We start from the raw sequence: 8,239 nt of genomic DNA on the forward strand, positions 1-8,239 counted from the left end.
AAGTACATACTATTATTATGGGTGATATAATATCGTTGACTATATTATTTTATTATATGCTACCGCGATCGAATAAAATAGCGATAAATCGCAATGTAAATATTGTGTGTGACGATGACGAAACTGTTTGGCTTGAATTTGTTTATTTGTTCGACAGTATTCGTATTATCGTCGACGAATCGATAAATCGTCAAACGCGTCGTACCTATATTATATATTATACACGGTGTGTCAGCTTTTGGTCCGATTTCGTTTAGACAGTGTTTAATATTAATGATAATAAATTATTGTTGAGCGTGGGTACCTATAACGCGCCTCACCACACAGACAAACGGTATAATATTATACTATATACGAGATAATATATTATTATATTAGCATATATAGGCCACTGGGCAATTGCTAAACTCAGACACTCATGATTGTTATTTATTTAATTTTTATTATTAATATTGTTATTTAAATATGAAATTTTATTTTTGCGTAATACAATTACGAAAATATTTTATTTTCTTAAATGTACAAACATCAAAATTATATTAATAATTACAGCCCTGCAATTTTTATTATTTTACATAATATGTATATGAAATGGTGCATCTACTATTGTAGTGATTTTCTTACGTACTAATACATTTAAAAACAATCATATTTTGCATAATATACATTGATCTTACAATTGTTATAATACGAAGATCGGTGTCATATTTAAGGGAGTTGATCCCAACCCCTTTGCGTATTCAGCTATTGTATTTTTTTACTTAATATATAGTATTAAAGGATAGGTACAAAATATTATTAAAATTCATATTGACAATAATATTATAATTAAATAATTATTAATTTTTCTGTGAACATTTTTAAACGGTAATTCGCTTCAGGCTGTTGTAACAATAATAATTATTTTATTTTTCAGTTGTCCCACTCCCCGTAAAATGTTTTTTCACGTACGATCATGGATATTATTTAGTACATTTTTATACGAACCGTATAGGTACTTCAGCATATCGTACACGCGGCTGCAGCAGTATAAACATTACTTAATTAATAATAATAACTAATCAGTATGTATACGCATATAGGTATATAACATAACCCTTACTCGCTCGTTCGTCCGTGTTTTATCTTGCCGCGTTTTCACATTAGTCGCATACACCTGTTTGGACTTCTTCCTGAATCAATATTGCAACCTAAGTATATTTCATAACCACGTGAAATATCAATATTATAATAATATAATCTTCATGGGCGTCATTAACCTCGGTAATAGGTAAGTAATCGCTTTTTTCAGATCCTTCATAAATCTCATACGAGAATAACTGCAGCAGTAGTGACTGTATAGGTATATAGTCGTTGTATTCTATTATATGGTTCCCAGATGTGCCACGAAGTATAATCTGAAACGCACATGAGAAAATCCAAAGACGACATAATAGTATATGTATTTTACCCATTAAAACCTACTTCCGGCGCCCCAGTAATATATATATACCTACTGCAGTTCCTATATTTCCTGTATGCGATCAAGGTAAAAAACCACAACGAAACCACACTATCAGTATATATCCGGAGACTTCGCAGAGTCGAAGTATCATCATATAGTATACTATACGTCAAAAGATAGGTATACAGGGTAATTTCCAAGCACGCTCAACCCCATTTTTTCGTTTATAAAAATGATTTATTCAAATTCTGCTTTTTGGAACTTTTAAATATGAGTACCTACACAAAGACCATATTTTTAAAATGATTACAATTCTTTTTACTACTTAATCCTGTAGCAACACAAACTTCTATTTTGCAAAAGAGATTATGAAAACCCTCTTTTTTTACTGTAAATTATTCAGTGGATAAATTTTTTTGAAAATTTGGATGCACCTACTTAATTTAAAATTCAAACGATTAATTTCTCAGTTATTAACATGTTTGTACCAAGGATAATTTATTATAGTCCTTAAAAATGGTTTTACAAAAATATAAAATATATGCAATATTGAGTCTAGTGTTTATTTTATTATACTTGGACCATTTTTACAAATGAATAATGTTGATGGATCAATTTCGCTAACATTTTGAAATCACCATAGCCCCAATACCATGGACTTTAGTAAACTGCCTCAAAGACCGTTCGTTTGAATTTCGATTTCAGTAGGTACGTCAACATTTTCAAAAAAATGTCTTGCTAAATAATAAACACTATACAGTAGAAAAGGGGGGTTCTAGTTTGAAAGTCAAAAGTTTGTATAAGGTTGTTGACACTCCTTATAAGTAGGCGAGAGGTGCAAAAAAATCTCAAGAATTAGAAAATATAATTGGTCTTTAAGTATATTAAAAAATTCTGAAAATCAGATTTTGAATAACTGTGAAGAAGAAAAAAGAGATGATAGCGTGCTCGGTGAATCGTTCTGTATCTACCTTTATGCCGCACACCATATTATATAGATAGGTAGTACAATTTTATATTGTTATTATGTCGTCGTTGTCGTCGTCGTATTTTGTATCGTACATCTATAGGTATAGTTACCTCTATAATAATACAACGATTTCGAGGTGTCGCTCGGAATGCGAACGATTATAACAATATATACCTATTACACATATTTTACATGCACATGCGTTATAATAACACAACATTGTACACACTATGCGGACGACGAAAGCGTGCGGAGCAATGACAATGGTGTGGCGAGCGTAAAACATTATTATAATATAGAGAGAATAAAAAAATATACGAATGGCGCGCGCACTGCAGTCGCGTTACATAGTGATACGGCGGCGACCGGACTGTTATTAACGATTTTATTATTATTATCGTGTACCAGCGGCCGGTTACCTATATACCTATATCATACACGTTGCAGGTGACAAATTACGGGTTGGGCAATTTGTAGGCGGTATGGGCACACTCGCACACGCACACGAATACCCGAGAAATCGGGATCGGCCCGTGCGCCTGCGGTCTGGGTCGCGGCTATGTGGTCAGAACGACCATAACCCGTATTATATACATACAGCATACCTATATATTATTATTATGTATAGGGACATTTATTATTATTATTACTATTGTCATTATATCATTACTCGATGTGATATTATGTATAATAATATTATACTCGGGCGGCCCGACACCTCGCGGCTCCGGTCGAGTTCACTTTATTAAATAAATACGCGTGCCGGAGCTCACGCGCACGCTGGTTTTAAATATATACCTTCCTACATATCCTACCTATATACAAATTGTCGAGCTACAATCGTACCCGTACGAAAATTATATTAGTCTCTTAAAAAAAAATAAAAACTATTGATCGCAGGCCGTACATCCACGAACGGTAAAGCAAAACGTTCGGTAAACGTTTTCTTCAATCTGTGGATTTTGAATTTGAATTGCTAAGTTTGAGGAATTTCCTCGGCTCTGATGGGATAATAATATTATGAAATATGTACGAATATTAAAAATTATTAGTTTAAAATATACTTCAATGAGACGACTGGTGTTGATTTGGAATTTGGAGGAAGGAGGATGTCAATATCGGGTACCTTGTTCATAACTTTTTAAGTCACAAATCATTTTCTACATATTTTATCCTTGTTTATAAATAAGTTAATAAGCGGGGAAATTCATTTTTCGCACAGAAATTTCGACACAAAAGGGATTATAAGCCGTAGATCACGTGTGAGGAACGCCAATATTTAATTTTAATAATAATTCCAATTATTTTTATAAACCGAGAAATTCTTCACGTACTACAGGTTGAGAAACGCTGTAATATATAATATAGATTATATTATAACAATATTTTACATAATATTAAATTGTCTTTTTTTTAACAAATTGGTTGCGACCGCCGACGTATCCCTCGAAGGCTAGACCACACTAGTAATTATATTATTATAATAGCAACAGTATACCTATACCTAGGTATAAAATACCTGTATGTCCACGTGACAGTAGATATTATGGCCGGCGCCGTCGTTGTATCACTATATATTATTATTACTATACGGGTTAGAACAGCCAACAGGTGTCACACATTGATCAAATCTTGAGTTTTTATATATACTTATATAGTGTACCTATGCATATAGGCATATTATGTGTATATTATTCCACGCGGGTAAAGTATATTACAATGTCATATTATGTGCATTATACACCTCATAGACCTTTTGTATATAATATATATATACCTATACGCGTATTTAAGTATATTATATGAGTCGCCGGAAGATTGATGGGAAATAATAATATCGTAACGAGCTGAAATAATATTATAAGTTTTAACACATGCGCGGTCTCCGAACGAAGTCGAACCAACTCATATTTATTTAATTATATACTTACTCTTATAACATGTGGTATATACATCACATTTTATGTATATGTAACTTTATATTATATATGCACATTGTGTATATATAAGGTATATACCGCGTTTAATATAATCAGAGTATATTATTATTTGATATTATAATAATTATGTATAGGAAGTTACGTTTATTTTGCTAGTTTTTTATACGAAGCATATTATTTTATGCAACGTTATAAATAGGAGACATATATATTGGTATTTATTTTGAAAAAGTGGATCACAGCAATCTGCAGTGGCGTTAATAGGCCTGTGCAAACGTGGAATATACACCACTACCTTTCAGTGCATAGCACAAGGTATAATCTAGTATTAATTTACACTACCAACAATAATAATAATAATACAGCAACATGCATATTATAGTATAGTTCCTCTCACAGTTTATCCACGCCATTAAATGCAATCGATATTGATGCAATATATTAGATTAAAGAGTATTAAAATTTATAACATACCACAACTAAACTAAACCGTTGTAATTTCCACTGTAGGTTAAAAAAAAAATTTAAGTTCACCAATTTTTAGTTTTAATAATAAGTAATATACTAATATGTTACATATTAATTAAAAGTATTGAATTATTAATCTTCGTTTATTCTTTTTGCGGGTGTTATAAATGCGCATGTTCTTGAAGTTGAGGCAGGAACGAGTAGTTGAGCTCATGTCCCATAAGTAAGTGTAGACACGGGATACATCGATTAGTTATGTGAAAAATATTATATTATATAATATATACAATGTGGATGTGTATAATTTACGATCGCTGGGCAACGTTTTGACGGTAATAATGTATGACGAATTGCATAGAATTATTGGATAAATGAATTGAATTACGAAAACGGATTGTCAAACTTTCGATTTTAACACTTCACACCAGTATACCTGTATAAATTGTATACAACCATGGTAACATAATATTATGATTGTCGATTAGATTGGATTATCCACACTCCAGATAGCTAATATAATATTAGGCCTAACATAATATGACATCAACGAATACATTAAAAATAAATATAATTTTCAGCAATATTAATATAATAATATGTAATATATTTAAAAATATTCAAAACGGTCAATAATTCCTAATATCTTATAGTCGTTAAAATCTATATTTTTGTTCGTTAAAAAAATGCATAAAACGCTTTTTATTAAATAAAATTTATTGTTTTGTTAAATTAATTTTCACTGCGGTATATAGATACTACGGTAGCCCCCTAGTTACTTACAATATAATGTCATAACACCAAAACTCTATCGTTTTTGATGGATATAGTTCCAAATTGAATATAATATATTCTGAAATGAAGCACACAGGTACCTAATATCTGGGATCTTGGCTTTTTGTACGATACGATTTATTTTTTCTTATCTCTATTAGGAGCATATGTCTTTCACGTTCCACCGTTCGAGATGAGTGTATCTACCTGTATGACTGTATATTATATACTGTCACGCAAAAAAAGTTATGACAATGCCTGAAAAGTATGTATAATATTATATTATTATAAGTATTTATAATAAAGAGTGGGTAAAGAATAATGCATGAATAATAATAATATAATAATAGAACTATCCCGTATGGAAAATATCACGAACGGACATCTGACTGAATATTTATTTTCAGACCACAAATCTCTTTTGCCCCTGCGCTCTATTCCCGTCTACCGCGTGCGGTCGCCACCACGACAGGGACACGTCTATTTTAAGTAGAATAATATATAATAATATAACATATTAAAGCATATATAACATATAAGTGTAATGTGTTATTCCAGCACCGCCTCCGCGTGGGGTTAACAATACGAATTCTCCCGTTGACATTCGGACAATAAGACCGTTTTGTACGCATAACCTACCTATATATTATATTATTATGCACGTCGTATACCGTCTATACGAAAACGCGACAAAAGACGCAGCGGCGATCGAATAAGACGCGAAGAGTAAAAAAAATGAAAATAATAAATAGTTTTTATGCACGTTATTATAATTTTAATATTTCACCCCGTCACGAACCACGTCGTGGGTTCCACTCTGCAATTCGCTCATGACCGAGAATAGACACGGTATAGGTGGAAAATTTGCAGATAAGTGCAATGTTATTCGGTGATCAAAATTCGTTTCAATAAAATAATATATATTATGTGATACGGCATCGTTTCCAAATGTCTGCAGCCATTGTGTATTCCATAAATCCTAATGAAGTCGTGTTTGTTTTTAATACGTATATAGTTATATATCCTCCACGAGTATGAATAAAAAACATATGAATGTTAATATAGGCATATCACGTCCATATAGTATTATAATAGTATATATGTCTCGCAACGTGCGTATATACCTATACCACTGTTAACAGATTGGACGAGATCATTATTTTTAGTGCATATGTATAGCCTTCAGCCTCGTACTTGTATCGTACCTATATACATGCACACGGGACGACAATAAAAAAACATTAAAAAAATATATTCCCAAATGTCAGATATGGCACACGCAAATACCCCTAGAACAGTTCAAGGCCGTCGTAGACGCGCTCGCCAGCGTTATCCGACGGATCGGTTCCAATTTACCGAAGTCGTATTGTGAGTCTATACATAACAATATGATATTATAATAAATTTATATATTATAAATATAATATAATATATATACGAGTATAATATAGGTACACAAGAGGCGATCCGAACACGTGATAATCGCCGCGGCCGTTTGACCGACCGGCCGACCGTATCGCATTTTATACAATATTATATAGGTATATAATATAATATTATGCATTCGTGTATGCTGCGACCTGCTGCGGTTACCAGTATAACATAATATTATTATGCATTAATATTACTATATTATATCGTAGTGAACTGGACGAATTACACAATTATATTGCTCCATATCCCCCCCCCCCCCCCACTTTGGAATTTCGAAACAAAATTAACTCCATTCGTTTGTGCTGGTTTGTGCTTTTAACTCCGTCGTTTGTGCTCAACCCCTTCCAAAGTAATCTAACTTTGAAAGTTGGGGGCTAAAATGTAATTCCAGCTACTCCCCTTTGTCTTGCGAATTTGGTTAGGTAAAACAAAATACCTACGTGATGTATAATAAAATGTATAAATATTTTTATTATTATTAAAAGTTATATCAGATACATCAGCTATCTAAGGCCATCGCGGATATATTTTGGATTAAGATAAGTCTTGCATTATTAATAGTATTAAAAAATAAAAATAAAAATTATAATAAATATTATATAGTATAGGTAAATGTACTATATTTTCATTATAAAATTATATAATTATATATATTATATTTGATTGGTGAGGTTCTGAAAGGTGGTTGGAAAATTCACAATTCGCTCCTGTCTTAGTACTACGTTCTGTATTCGGTTAAGGTGTGCTTAGCCGTATTGAGAGGATCTTTATCAGCTCATATCCATGATATCATGGGAAAATATTCTCTATTAATTTTGTGCTATAGTGTGATAATACTAGTATACTATATATTATAGTATACTATACTATGTACCTACAATTATATGGGGTCACGGGAACATGCATTATTATTTGTACTTATTATACGTATTGTGGAACTTGTGGAACTATATCTAACGATTGTATGATAATATTATAGGCACAGTTTCAGACGCGGAAATTATCTGTGATATTTTTATAATTGGTCCATAATGAATCGTATATGTATCGTATATATATTATGGAGTGCCGAAAATAGTATTGCTTCGTGATGTGGGTACACATTTTGGATGTCTTTTGTTTACAGTATACATTATAATATTATCATAATTTTCCAATTAAATATTTTATAAGGTCATACACTCGTTCAAAAAATTTAACATAATAATATTA

The sequence above is a fragment of the Acyrthosiphon pisum genome, chromosome A1 (genome assembly GCF_005508785.2).
Source record: "Acyrthosiphon pisum isolate AL4f chromosome A1, pea_aphid_22Mar2018_4r6ur, whole genome shotgun sequence".
Taxonomy (NCBI): domain Eukaryota; kingdom Metazoa; phylum Arthropoda; class Insecta; order Hemiptera; family Aphididae; genus Acyrthosiphon; species Acyrthosiphon pisum.